Raw genomic sequence first — 15,446 nt, 5'->3', positions numbered from 1 at the left:
GTCGGGCTCCAAATTCCTCAATAGGACACCCATAGCACAAAAGTTAATAACTAGAATCAACAAATGGGACTTACTCAAACTAAAAAGTTTTTTCTCAGCAAAAGAAACAATAAGAGAGGTAAATAGGGAGCCTACATCCTGGGAACAAATCTTTACTCCTCACACTTCAGATAGAGCCCTAATATCCAGAGTATACAAAGAACTCAAAAAATTAGACAATAAGAGAACAAACAACCCAATCAACAAATGGGCCAAGGACCTGAACAGACACTTCTCAGAGGAGGACATACAGTCAATCAACAAGTACATGAAAAAATGCTCAACATCTCTACCTGTCAGAGACATGCAAATCAAAACCACCCTAAGATACCATCTCACTCCAGTAAGATTGGCAGCCATTAGGAAGTCAAACAACAACAAGTGCTGGCGAGGATGTGGGGAAAAGGGTACACTTGTACATTGCTGGTGGGACTGCAGATTGGTGCAGCCAATTTGGAAAGCAGTATGGAGATTTCTTGGAAAGCTGGGAATGGAGCCACCATTTGACCCAGCTATTCCCCTTCTTGGTCTATTCCCTAAAGACCTAAAAAGAGCATGCTACAGGGACACTGCTACATCGATGTTCATAGCAGCACAGTTCACAATAGCAAGACTGTGGAACCAACCTAGATGCCCTTCAATAGACGAATGGATAAAAAAAATGTGGCATTTATACACAATGGAGTATTACTCTGCATTAAAAAATGACAAAATCATAGAATTTACAGGCAAATGGATGGCATTAGAGCAGATTATACTAAGTGAAGCTAGCCAATCCCTAAAAAACAAATGCCAAATGTCTTCTTTGATATAAGGAAAGTAACTAAGAACAGAGTAGGGACGAAGAACAGGAGAAGAAGATTAACATTTAACAGGGATGAGAGGTGGGAGGGAAAGGGAGAGAGAAGGGAAATTGCATGGTAATGGAAGGAGACCCTCAGGGTTATACAGTGGAGGGGGTAGAGAGAGAGGAGGGGAGGGGAGGGGAGAGGTGGGGATGGGGGATGGTGGAGGATGGGAAAGGCAGCGGAGCACAACAGACACTAGTATGGCAATTAGTAAATCAATGGATGTGTAACTGATGTGAATCTGCAATCTGTGTATGGGGTGAAGGTGGGAGTTCATAACCCACTTGAATCAAAGTGTGGAATATGATATGTCAAGAAATTTGTAATGTTTTGAACAACCCACAATAAAAAATTAAAAAAAAAAAAAAAAAAAACCTGCTAGCTAAAAATGACATTTGAAAAATTACTAATAAAACCAATTATTTGTATTTCACAAATAAAAACAATAATGCCAACAGGAAAAAAAAATCTGTTTCTTTTTCATTTTAGAAAATTGAGTCAATATCTTCATAATTTTCATATATCCATTCTCCATGATTTACAAAACATTACAGTTTTTAAATAACATCAAAGAAACTACTTTTAGTCACTAATACAATAGATTCTCTTAGTTTTTCACTTATAGATTTAACCGTCACCTTTGGTACTGTTGAACACACTGGCCTTTATTTAATATGTAATTTCTTTTGCAGTCTATTTTTTTTTACTCTTGATTCTTTATATTATTTTTTCTTCATGCCTGTCATTAAATTTAGAATTGCTTTACCAGTAGAAATAGCCTCACAAATTTGTCTCTTTAACTGTTTTTTTTTCTTTATTTAAATTCTTTAGTAAAGCTTTACTTACTACATCTATTGTAAGGACTTAAAATTTGAGGCTTCAACCACAATCTCACTTTTAGTTTCCAATGCTGAAAATAGAATTTTCAGCAAGATTGCCCTATCTTACTATTAACCAGGACCAATCTTATTATATTTCTTTCATAACAAGTTTATCAACACATTTTTCTATTTTTTAAATTACTATTTTACCTGTGTAACATGTAAAAATGCAAGATTCCTTTATACCCAAGTCCCATTTGTCAAGTAACTCAAACTTTACAACCTCCACACTTAAAGATCTTTTATTTTTTTAATCATCTTTTCTCTGTCAGTAGTTTTCAAAATGGCCTGAATATATTGAAAAAAAGTTTTAACATGCAAATAGCTTAGGGGATTAGTATTTCAATTTTTGTAGATATTTTATAGTATCTATAAGACCATGCTATGTACATAATATTAAATAATCAAATATGTATGGTACTGTGTGCTAATTTTTAATAAAAGAGAAGCACAATCAAAAGGGTTTGGATGGTTCTGATCTAGAGTATGTCAATAGCTTACTAAACAGCAGTTAGCTTTTTTAACTTCAGTGACTGTCCTCCACCTCAGGTGCACATACCTGCCAGGTGAATGTTTCCTTGGCAAAACAACAGCCATTCTTATATCTGAACAAAGCCCTTTAGTGGCTCACTATTGCTTTCCCAGTGAAACTCAATTTCAGTACCATGGAACTCAAGACAATTACATGCTGACCAGCCTCTTTCCAGACATAATTTTCACTCTTCCTGTTTTTAATCCCATCATCCTAAATGATATTTAACCATTTGTCATTACATATAAAATGCCTATGGCAATAAGATATATGTTAATAAACCAAATAAAAGCTTGATATTTGTGCAAAAGTCTCTGTACAGTCAGTCATATCTATGGAAACTCACTCCAGAATCCAAAATTAAGTCTGAATGGAAATCCACTGTTTCCTTCTATTTAAAAATGTTAAAGAGAATACAGTTTCTAAAACAAAAGAACCCATCTCAAAGTCTTACAGTGCACAGTTCTTTTGTTCAAAAATGCTTTGAAGTACTTACATTCCAAATCCCCCAGGTTTTGTGCATAAAAACAAACATCTTCCCCTCCCTCTACTTTCCATTCTTTCTCAGCTTCTTCCTATGTATCTTCTCTAGTAAACAATGCTAAAAATTGTCAAGAAATTTCTGTCTAATTACCTAGCACTAGAGGCAGAATTTCTCTTAATGAAGGGGAGGTCAGAGGACAAAAAGAGGTAATTAATATAGGTGGTGGGTTGAGAGCCATAGAGACAGAACCCTCAAACTCATTATTTGAAGCTATTTCCCTCCCCTTGGCAGTGACAATATACCTTAGTCATAAAAATCTGCTCACCTCCAAATGTTTAAAATCCTACACATTTTAAAAGATACGTATTTCATTATTTCTATGATTTTCTATGTTGGAAGTCATATATGTATTATGGGTTTGTTCAAGCCAACATGGAAGCTGCTTTTCTGGGAACTCCTGGGTAAAATTCCCCAGTTTGAGAAAGCTCAGATCATGCTGGCACCCTGTTTTAGCTCACAGTTTTAGGATCAAACAGCCTCCCATATAGGGGCATAACTGCCAAACACCAAACAATCTGTTTACTGCAAGACTCCTCCCACTGAAACCTCATACCTGTCTTTGTTATTCTTCTCTTTAAAAAAAAGAATTGGGGCCTTTTTCAGTTGTTCAGTTCCGATTCCTATCAGGGCTGGAAAACCCATCAGGCAACCCACTTCTTATATCTAATCTCTGGATTTGTCTATATTTCTTACTGATTATTTCAGACTTTTTATTTTCCCAGGCAGCTCACTTCTCCTAGCAGTAACCTGCTCTGCCTGCATGCTGGCCACTCCATCATTTCTATAATCAGAATTAGATTTTTACTCCCATTGCTCATTGTCCTTCATTCATCTTCTGATTCATTTATACTACAAAGTCTTTCATTGTTAATAACAATATGTCCAAATGTTAATAAAAATCAGTAACTTTTGAAAGTCAGAAATTAAACTCCTCTCTTTGGCACCCTATGGTATCTATCAGAAAGCACTGCAATCTGCAGGAAAATGTTACAGTACACATGGAAACCAGGTTTTGTCAGGACATTATCTTCAGCAGAAGTCATTTTGAACACAATTGTTACTTTTATTTATTTATTTATTTATTTATTTATTTATTTATTTATTTAGTTTTCTAGGCATTGGGAACATTATTAAATGCTACTGCTTAGTAATATTTGGTTTTATTGGACATAGTTTACACACATAAAGGACATTTCCCTAAATCAAAACACATGTTGCAGTAATTAATGTGATACTATTTATGATTCCCTGAAGTTGTGATAAAGAATGGTACTTCTTAAAATAAATCACTTCAGTAGGAGATAATGAAAATAGGAGAAATGATGAAGGGGCAAGAAGTATTTGGGGAATCTCTGTACCATTCTCTCAATTGTCCTATGAATTATAAAACTGACTTTCACCTGTTACTTAGAGAAATTAAAATTGGATCTACTAATTACCTAATGAAGCCACTAGTTCCAACCCAAGGAGAGAGACAAGAGCTCATTCAGGAGTTAACCTTTAAATGGTATCATAATGGATAAGCAGTGCCTCACTTGGTAAAGGAACAGAAAAAAGAAATTTCAGCCAAAGGTAGCTGAATGTGTTAAGATATATAGGAAAGAGAAGGTAAGACATGCCTTATGAACAAAAGGTTGTTAAACTAGAAGAGAGCATTAATACAAGAGAGTAACTGAGAGTCCTGACTGCAGAGTCTAATATATCACATAAGGATCCTGAAAATAATAAAGCTCCTCATGAGTTTTTAGAAAATTAGTAGCATATTCACACTAATAAATAAAAGGACAAAGTAATGTTTGTGTATCAGGATCACCAGAACCTAGCAACAAATCATATAGTACAAATAAAAGGAGGTGGCGATGAAGAAGATAAAAAGAAAATTGATTTCCAGGAATCAGGTAGGGTGAATGCATCAGTCATCTTTTCATCACTATAACAAATCTTTGACACAGGATACTTTTGAATAAAAGAAAAAATTTTTTTAACTCAGATTTGTAGAGGTCTAAAGTCTGAGATCAGGCTGCCCCAAATATTTGAGCTTTGGTGAGGGCAGTTATAGCTGCATGTTATCCTTGGAGTGTGCATACAAACAGTCATATCTCAGGAGAGGAGATAAAGATAGAGACCACTCCTCAAACTCCCCATCCAGTAAATATCCCCAGTTACCTGAGGACTGCCTACGAGCCACCTCTTAAAGATCCATAATGTAGCCATGCTGGGAACCAAGCATTTATGTATGGGCCCTTGGGGAATACTCAACCCAACTATATATATATATCTCCTTCTCTCTTTCTCTCTCCATGTGTTTTTGTCCATAAATATGTGTGTGTGTGTGTATATATATATATATATATATATATATATATATATATATATAATATTTAGATATAGATATATATACAGATAGTTTTTTTTAAATTTCAAATTGAAATATCAAGTTTCTAATTCTAAATCATTTTATATGGGGCTCATACTGAAGATACACACATTGGCTAATCAAAGAAAATTAAAACAGAGTCCAGACCATAGATAAGATTTAAATTTTCCTGTTTGGTTTATTTTTTTGTATTACATACATGAATAAATTAATAGAAGTTTTCTTGTTTTAAGCAAACTTGATACAATAAAATTAGGATTTCTATAAATGACTAATGTTATTATTTTATTTTGTAAAAAATGAATTATGGTCAACTTTTGTATTATCAGGTTCTATGTATTCAGATTCAACCAATTATGGATGGAAGATAATTGGAAAAAATTGCACCTGCAACTGTACTGAATATGTGCAGATTTTTTTCTTCTCATTATTCCCTAAAACTGCAGAATAACAACTATTTAAATAGCATATTCATTGTGTTAGGTGTTGTAATTAATCTAGAGATTATCTCAAGTATATGGCAGAATGTGCATAGGTTATATGGAAATACTACATTTAGTGGAGTATTTTACATAAGATACTTCACAGATCCTGGAATCAATCCAACTCAGATATCCAGGGATAACTATATTTGCCTCAATATTAAATTTTCTTTAGCATTATCTTAAATATAGTATCCCTTAATAATTTTAAAATAAGATTATATTTATGTAGAAAAATAAGTGAATATATATATATATATACATATATATGTGTGTATGTGTATATATATATATATGTATATATATATATATATATATACACATGTGTATATATATATATATATATATATATATATATATGACCAGAACAGATGCTTTTCACCAGAACAGAAGTACAGGCTGTAGTACTGGCTCAAGGTCATCGAAAGGTGGCCACACTGCCACAGTTGTAGACATTATGAAAATCAGCACTTCCAGTTGCACAAAAGCAGCTGAGGTCAATTAATGTGGCATTTGAATTTAACAAAAAAAACTTTAAAAGATTTAAATAGCACTCTGCAAATGAATTACTGATAGAACATAAAGCATAAAGATGTGTCTTTGTCAGGATAAGTACAAAGGTAGACAAGAGCACAGAGTGAGCACCCCATCTTGGATGAAGAAAAAAAAAATCCCTCCACCACCGGTGACAGTAATCCCATCCTTTAACCTTCCTCCTTCTTAGAGAGGTACTATCTTCTTAAATTATAAGACAAAGTGTAACCAGTTTAAGGAACTTTTCCAACTTCAAAACAAGTGTAGAGCGTGTTTGGTTGGAGTGCAGGGCACTGTAATCACCCTGATTCAGTGTAATTTACATTATGACTTTAAACCCCCAGTGCATTTTGCTTAGGAATTAATGTAAACTGTCTAGTGCAGGTGCATTAATTCATGGCATGAAAACTAAAATCTGCAGAGGCACACTGCTTATGCAAACTTTCCAACATGGCAACACCTGAACAGGTGCACTAAGCAATAGCTGGGACACTATAGCAACCTCCTGGGTTCCCAAATAACATGATGCATGATGAGGGAGGTTTCCAGAAGAACAAATGTAAAAAGCCATCAGGTAGAAAGTCCCAGGCAATCTCTTCCCTGGGAGCTCATCCACCCCACATGGAGCAGAACTCCATTATGTTAAATAAATTATTTGTAATTATTTTCTAAGTTTCTTAACCAAAATTATTTTTTTCAAAAACACAAGAATTGAAGACATTTTTATTAAGATATATGTAACCATGCCTAATGTTTTCCTGTGGAACAAATGAAGGAAAAGAAGGAAGAGGAGAAAAGAAAGACAAAAAATAAAAAAGTACAATTTGTGTTAGTTTATTTTTTAATTTTTTTATTTGTTTTAATAAGTTATACATGGCAGTAGAATGTATTTATGCACTTTGACATATCATACATAGATGGATATAATTTCTCATTTGTCTGAGTGTACATGTGGCAGAATCAAGAGATATTAAATAGAAATGAAATGTCCTTATCTTAGGGACCTATTTATATTTAGCAGCTCTCTGATATTTAGTTTTATTAGACTTTCAAGATTATCATGTAATATCTTTTAACTGAAATTGCAAAAATCAGCTGAGGAAATTAGGAGGTTGCTGAAGAAAGTTATTAGTGACAGATGAAAGCTAGATTTACATGATATCCAACTTAACAGCAAAACTTACAAAGACTTCTTCCTGAAAGAAAAATAGAGTTCCTAGAATTTTCCTTTTATCTTAGAACATATTTATATCATCACCTTTTAATGTAACAAGCATTTTAAATTCCTATAAAATCAAAACAATTTCTTTTTTTTTTTTTGATATGAGGGATTGAATTCCCAGGTACTCCATCACTGAGCCACAGCCACAGCCCTAGCCCTATTTTGTATTTTATTTAGACACAGGGTCTCACTGAGTTGTTTATCAGCTCTCCAGTTGCTGAGTCTGGCTTTGAACAACTCCTATCTTATCCTCCTGAGCAGCTGTGATTATAGGCATTTGCCACTGTGCCAGTTAAAAAAGAATTCTGGAGAAAATAAGTACTAATTAAGCAATTTTTTCATGTAAACACCTGGACATTTTCATATCTAATGAGGAATCTAAGAAGCGATATTAAGAAGGATTACCTAAAAAATAGAGTCTAAGGCAAGGATTCTCCCGAAAGTGACTTATTGGTGTTTCAGAAATGAAGTGTCTGAATTAGACAAGATAAGGAAATAGCTATGATCTTAGCTGGAGCTGATACTGCTGGTTACTGGTTGCCATGAGTCCTGCTTCCTCAAATGTTTAAGTATAACACTAGAGAAGCACGCTGAGGCAAGCATAGAGTAGAAAGTAAGAAGCTTTTTAAAGGATAGTAAAACAGACTTCTCCCAGGTGGAAGATGGGAACCCCAAAGTGGAATCTGCGGAATGAGGAAGTCCTGTCCCTTATATACCTAAAGTTTCCCTGTTCTCCTGCATTCTTTTCCCATATGCTGCCTAGTGACTGGGGAATGTGGGTGGAATGACCAGGGGGTGAGCAGGTGGGCTGCAAGGGCCTAGGAGGAGTGGTAGGCAGGAAGGGAGCAGCAAGGTGTTAATTAGCAGCTGCTATCTGCTCAGGAGTTGCTTAATTAACAACTTTGGGGGAGGGGAAGTAAGTATCAAAGGGCTCTGGAGATAGGAGCATTCCAATTTCCCAGGGGTGATTTCCAAATTCTCAGACTCAATCAGACTCCATTTTCTCCACCAGACCCAATTTAGCTAGCTACACTAACTACCTGTCTTTAAATCTGGCTTCAGAGCCACAGTTTAGCTTTATTTCCCAGGGCACTCTGGAGCACTGGTTCCATTCTGTTGGTTCTGCTTTGAGAAAAGGTACTGGTCCTTTTTACTCAGTGTTGCTGCTCCCAAACTGAGTGGAAGTAGAAATGGGGTAATAGCTGGGCACTTTAGCTGTCATTGGGACAAAGGAATGCACTAAGGAATTACAACTCCTATTCCTCTAGAACTATTTACCGATTTTGTGCATACATGAGTAAAATAGTGGTCCACCTCATGTTTTAAATATAGACTTTGTGGCTCTGCCCCTGAGGCTTATTTTAAAAGAGACATTTTTTTTTTCTTTCTTCTTCCTCTCCTCCTCTAGAAGGATTAAAGAAATGGAGTTTTGTTTTTGTTTTTGTTTTCTCATCTTAGGCCAATATATCTATGCTTGAGTATACACACACCCCAAGAAAGAGTTGTGAACAGATCTAAGAAGTTACTAAAACCCAAATTAACAAGTGAATTTCAACACTGATGAGGGTGCACCTGTGACCCCTTCCCCATCAATCAGGGCACATCTGGAATGTAGCCTTTGAATCCTCTTTAAAAATCCTCTTGGAAGGGGATTAGCAAGGATGGTGAAATGTGATAGACATCATTATCCAAATTACTTGTATGAAGAATTGGTGTTAACATACTTTATATACAACCAGATATATGAAAATTGTGCTGTATACGTGTAATAAGAATTGTAATGAGTTCTGCTGTCATTTTTTTTAATCAATTTAAAAAAAGAGAAAAAAATAAAATAAAAATCCTCTTTTGTTCTCCCTGATTGACAGAATCACAGCCTCCGGGACAGAAGACCCCTATGCTTCTCCTTTGCTGGTAAAGCAATAAAATTTCTTTTTCCTTTTTCTTAAAACTGTGTTCTAATTATTGAATTGGCATTGGGACAAGGATGGAGCTTTAAGTAACAAGAGGATGTCCACATAGAAACAATATCTTATAATATATTCTAAAGTCAGTTCCAGATTGATTCATATTAAAATGTGTAGAACTTTTAGAAGAAAACATAGGAGAACATGTTCATGATTTGGGGTTGGACAAAGATTTATTAAATAGACTACAAAAGCACATGACCATAAAGGAACAAATAAGATAGATTACATTAAAATTAAATATTTTTATTTAGTAAAAGAAGCCCTTAAGATTGTGAGAAATTTCTGTAAATGAAGAATAGGTGGTCAAATAAAGACTAGGTGAGGGCTGGGGATGTGGCTCAAGTGGTAGCGCGCTCGCCTGGCAAGCGTTCGGCCCGGTTCGATCCTCAGCACCACATACAAACAAAGATGTTGTGTCCTCCGAAAACTAAAAAAAAAAAAAAAAATACTAGGTGATAAAACCTGAAGGTGAATGGGCAAGAAATATAACAATTAACAACAGAAGATATTCAAGTAGAAAATAAAATATGAAAATTTCTCAATATCATGTCACCAGGGAAATGAAAATTAACACTGTAATGCAATGTAACCAAAATGACTAAAGCTAAAAAGCAAGTGTGGAAGGCAGAAGTATGTCAAGTTAAATGTCAATTGAAAATTGTGTGTGTGTGCACTTGCGCACACGAGTGTGTGTATACAATGAGAAATTGATGTTCATGTAAAAAATAGGAAGCTACCATAAAAGAATAATTTACTAATATAAGTAAGCTCAAAACATAAATTATAAAATAAGTAAATAATATTTTTAATATGGAAGTTAAAAAATGTTTAAAGGAATATTAACCAGTGTTAATTATAATGAGAGCAGACACATTCCACTTCTGCTCCTGGCAATGCAAATTGATTTGACTTTCCTGAAGAAATGTCTAAGATATATTTTTGAACAATATTAACCTAACAAGTCTAATTCTAAAAAAATTTTAAGACTATAATCAGATATTTATTTAAGATGTGTATAATAGATGCATACTACTAACATCAATAGTGCAGTACTGGAAAATATCTTGGAATATATTATCTTTTCAACCTGAGTACAAACTTTCTTTTCTTTTTTTTTTTTTTTAAGAAGAAAGTCCCCTTTGCTGAAAAGATGCAAATAAAATGAAGGAGTACTTTTTTATCATTTGAATATCTATTTGACCCAGCACAATGTACTCAAAACATTATTTTTAGGCTCAATGTATGGAATGATAAATTTGAATGTTGATGGAGATTTGATAAATTGTGAGGTGAGGTATATAGAAACAAAATTCCCTGGAAATCTCCTTGAAAGGAAAAATGGAGTTGAAAGAAAATGATACAATACAATGAATTAATATCAAGGGATTTTTCTATTTCATTTATCTTCCTTTAGTGTAAAAAAGAACCTTGACCTTGTTTTACATATTAACATAGATAACAAATTTCAAGAGCATTCTTTCAACCTGCATTCCTATTCAGCAGTGAAATATGTCTATGAAAACCTCTCCTGCTGCTGGCACATTTGCAAATGCACTTGAAGTACTTTTATTATACTGCAATAAAGCTGACATATTTTTAAGAAAATACATGGAGTCAACTATGGGAATGTCTTTAAGAAAATTTGAAATAGGAAGATTATCTCTCAAAATAACCTAGACCATCTACATTTTTCAGAAGTAATTTGTACAATGTGGTATCATTAAAGTTTTTTTTTAATTTGTACATAAGTTGAATTTATAAAATAAATCAAAGAGTTTGAAAATATATATATATTTTTTTATTTCCTTGGAAATGTATGTGTGTGAGTGACATATGAGACATTATTTATTGTTAAGGAGTAATCATGTTGTGATCTACTGAGGAATGTAAGAAATTATGCATAGCTTCAGTTTACAAAAAGTAGCTTAAGAGGACTATTGTTAAATAAGAACTATTCAATCACTTCTTGTCTTCACTGTAGAAGCCACACTTTATCTCACTGACAAACAACTGAGCACATTACTTGAAGCCACAACAAGTTTATTTAGGGCTGAGATTTAAGGAAGATTCCTTCTCTTTTTTTTTGCTTCTAGGCTCCTGTTTTCTTGTAAACCAAATATATCTATAAAGCACTTTCACTACTGCTTTTGTTTGACAAAGACATTTATTACATGCAGTATAAATATTATTAAATGCTCTTTACTGAATGATTTAATAAAAAAAAAAGCATTGACAATTAGGATGGAAACATTTTTGTGACAAACATGGTCAAGTTGGAAGAGATAAATGGTCATTGAATCTATCTTATGACATCATATAACTGTGTAGAGATGAAGTACATATAGATAAATGGTCACTAAATCTTAAAAACAAATGAGAGATTATTAATTGCTTTGACCCAGTTTCAATTGACTTTCCTCCCAAGTTTTAAAGATATGAATTCCTAAACAGAACCTGGAGTACTGAGTTCATAAATTTGATGAATCTCATCTTGAAAGCAAAAATCTGCCAAGATTTTGAGGAATGCTATAACTGTTGTATATAAATAAGCAATACAGCTGTGAAAAGTAGATGAAGATTAAAGACATGTTTTTGTATTATGGAACATTTACATTGAAAATTGTGTTGCTGGCCAAGAGAAAAAGAACACAAGCACAATCTTGACATAATATTTTCTGCTTTTTTCTCAAGAAAGGTAATGAGCTAATAAATGTCACCACAGTGCCAGTGCTCTGAATTAATTGAAATTGCTAGTTTTGAAGGGTTGCTGTTTTACTAAGAAAGTTGAAGAGCTTTATATTTCATTCTCTTCCATATTCTGAAAGAAAACAAGATAAATTGCTATTCAGTACATTTTAGTTACATTAGTTTCTATTATTGACAAGAACACATTAAATCATTTTCTTATTGCATTAGAAATTAGAAAGAAAAGGATAGATTGAGTTGATTTAGCATATTTTTCAAGTATTATAATGTTCTTGGACCTCTTGAACATATTGCTATTAAGATGTGACTTAAGATTACCTTTTAAATGAAGAAGAAAAGAAGCTGGAGAAGAAGAGAGGTAGAGGAAGAGAAGAAAAAAAAGCCAAGGTTTTGCTAAATCTTCTCTTCATTTAACTATATCCTTTAAAGTTGCAACAATGAAAAGTTTCAGTATACATTTGAATATTGAAGCATGTTTCTCTTTATCAAAGTTTAAAACTCTTTAGATATTTTCAGCTTTTTAGTTGATTACCAGTATTCCATAACTAATCAATCACAAAATATTTTTAAATATTATTTCTCTCTCTTTAGAAGGTATCATGAAAAAATATGGACTAAGATATTAAAATATTAAAAATTCCTGAAAGCTCACATACTAGAAAGAAAAGAAACAGCAGATGTGTGATTTCTACAAAATACAACTCTTTTTATCTTTAAAAAAAGTACACTTTTACATAAAGCTATAGATTTTTTTTTGCACTACTTAGCATTTTAAGTCTACTTTTATGTTTCAACTTTCCAAGGACCAAAACGTATTTTGTACATGGATGTTGATACTGGAATCTATTTTTAATTTTAAATATATTCATAATTACACAGGGATGCATACAGGGGAATGGATCTTACACACATATACACTCTCTATTTTACATTTACACTTTAAAAAAAAATACCCAAATGAAACTGTCCTTAATCTATGAAAGACCTATGTGCACAAAACCTTTCTCAGTAACTAAAATTAGAAGATATTTAGCCTGGATTAGACTGTGAGTTAAGAAATGCCATGGTATATGTCTAGCCATATCTGAAGTGTTTTCCCCATGGAAAGCATAGAAACAACAAAAATAATCATGTAATACACTATTTCTAATAGACTATTTATAATTCAAATGACAATTTAAAATATTTTATAAGTCAAAGACTTTTACCGCTGGATACCTTGGGTAAGAGAAAAAGACTTGACTGTTTCTTCCACTTGATTTTATTTCAATTCTAATATTAACACTTTCATGGGAAAGATACTTCTTTAGAATTTAAAATGAATAAAATAGAAAAGAAAAATATAATTTCTATAAATGTTCTTAATGAGCTCAACAAATGATTACGAGGAAAGTAGATCCACAATATAAATACTATTCTTTGAAGAGACATCTAGAAAAAAAAATGCAAGTTTATTTTATGCTCGAATTCAGGACCCCCCCCCCCGCCAAAAGACCACCACAGACTAAGATCAATGTAAGCAGCAAAGAGGTGTTCATTGCGAGCTACCTCCGTCCTCTACGCGCGCACACACAGCAACTAGTGATGCTGAGCCCAGGGTTTGCAGCAGTTTTATACATTCTTTGGGGAAGGCAGGGACTTCACATACATCATAGCATCTCTTTAGCAAATCATCACACACCGCGGGAAAATCATAAAACAACTCTAAAACATGATTAGCAACATGATTAGCACATTCACTGGCGGGAACAAGTTGGGTAGGGGTGATTGGTTACTACAAGAGAGGGATTTGTTTGAACTGATTGGTTTAAGCGAAGAGGGGTGTTCTTGCTGAACTACATGGATTCCCAACACCATAAACTACTGGGAGGGTCATCTGGCATCCCAGGTATTTCCCTGTCTCATGCTGATTGGTGACTGCTACGGGGTTGCTATGGGTCTCCACCTAGCCTGAGTCAGGGACACCTGGCGAAGCAGAGATCTCTCCAATATATATAATATTCCCACTCCTCCTCTAACCTGTTGCCAAGGCTACCTGCCTCCAGAGAATTGTTCCTTCCTGCAGGAAGTTGTAGGAGCTGTCCATGAAGTACCTCCAGGGCTATTCCTTCCCTGCCCATTTGGGCAGACATAAAGAGGCACCCCTGGAAGGCTTCTTTTACACTGTTTGGCCCACATTTTGGTCGCTATTTACATAGACAAGATAAGGAAGAAGTTGGGCATGAGAACTAAGGAAATGTAAAAAGTATAAAAGGGGCAGAACACTCCCACTTCCTCAGACACCCAGCTTTGGGGCCCGGTCTCTGCAGAAAAGTCCATCTCTGTTCAATCCTTTAAATAAAACTTTCTTTCTATTCTTGCCCTGGCATTTCTTGGGTGTTCAATCTTCAAATTTGAACTCAGCCCTAATTGATTCTCCTCACTGGTATCAGTAGTAGCCCTGTTTCAGCACAGAGGGAGGGAGAACACAGTGAAATACAACAGATTTAGTACAGAAAATTCTGAGATCAGAAAAGCAGTCTGCCCTTCACTGACCCAGAGGCTGCAGTATATACACTGTTGACTGAAATATGCCCAGTGTTTCCCAACTGGCTAAAAAGAGCTGAAGTGGGGACAATCTTGAGGTAGCTGTGAGATCAGATAAGGCGGGCAGTGACCAAAGGAGGCAGATTTAAAAGGACCACCACTTGAGGCTTTATTGAGACTTACCCCCCAACCCCCACCCTCTCTCTTGATCAGACTGACAAAGTGGACAGGAGGAGGGTCTGAGGAGAAAGGGAATGGGAGCTTGACTGGACTGGAATTTTATGGGGTTTACAGCAGGAAGGGAAGGGCTTGGGACAGCAAAAGTTGTTTTTAGAGTTCCTTGTCCCACTGGCTGAACTCCAGGATTGGCCAGGGGATCCTGATGATTGACAGGCGTTAGCCAGGAGATCCCCCTGATCCACAGGCATTTCTGCGGGGCCTGATTGATGTTTGCTGGCTGCTTTGTCCTAAGTCCCGCCACTGACCTGACAGTAGCCACATTGCAGCTGCTGCTGTGGGAACCAAGAGATCTGAGCAAATACAGCTTCACAGTCCTGGTAAGCACATGCCATGTGACCTCAGCAAATATCCCATGATGAGGAAATGAAAAACAACAATGAAAATCAGGAAAGGGTGGTATTACACTAAAGGAAAAATAAATCAAAGGAGAAAACAAGTCAAGTTAAAAACAAAAAATAAACAAAAATGAACAGGAATACAAACCATGTCTCAATAATAACCCTGAATATTAACGGCCTAAACTCATCAATCAAAAGACATAGAGT

Source organism: Marmota monax, unplaced genomic scaffold (assembly GCF_021218885.2).
Source record: "Marmota monax isolate L192 unplaced genomic scaffold, Marmota_monax_Labrador192_F-V1.1 WCK01_AAM20220418_F8-fsc00002, whole genome shotgun sequence".
Taxonomy (NCBI): Eukaryota; Metazoa; Chordata; class Mammalia; order Rodentia; family Sciuridae; genus Marmota; species Marmota monax.
This window is presented reverse-complemented; position numbering follows the sequence as displayed.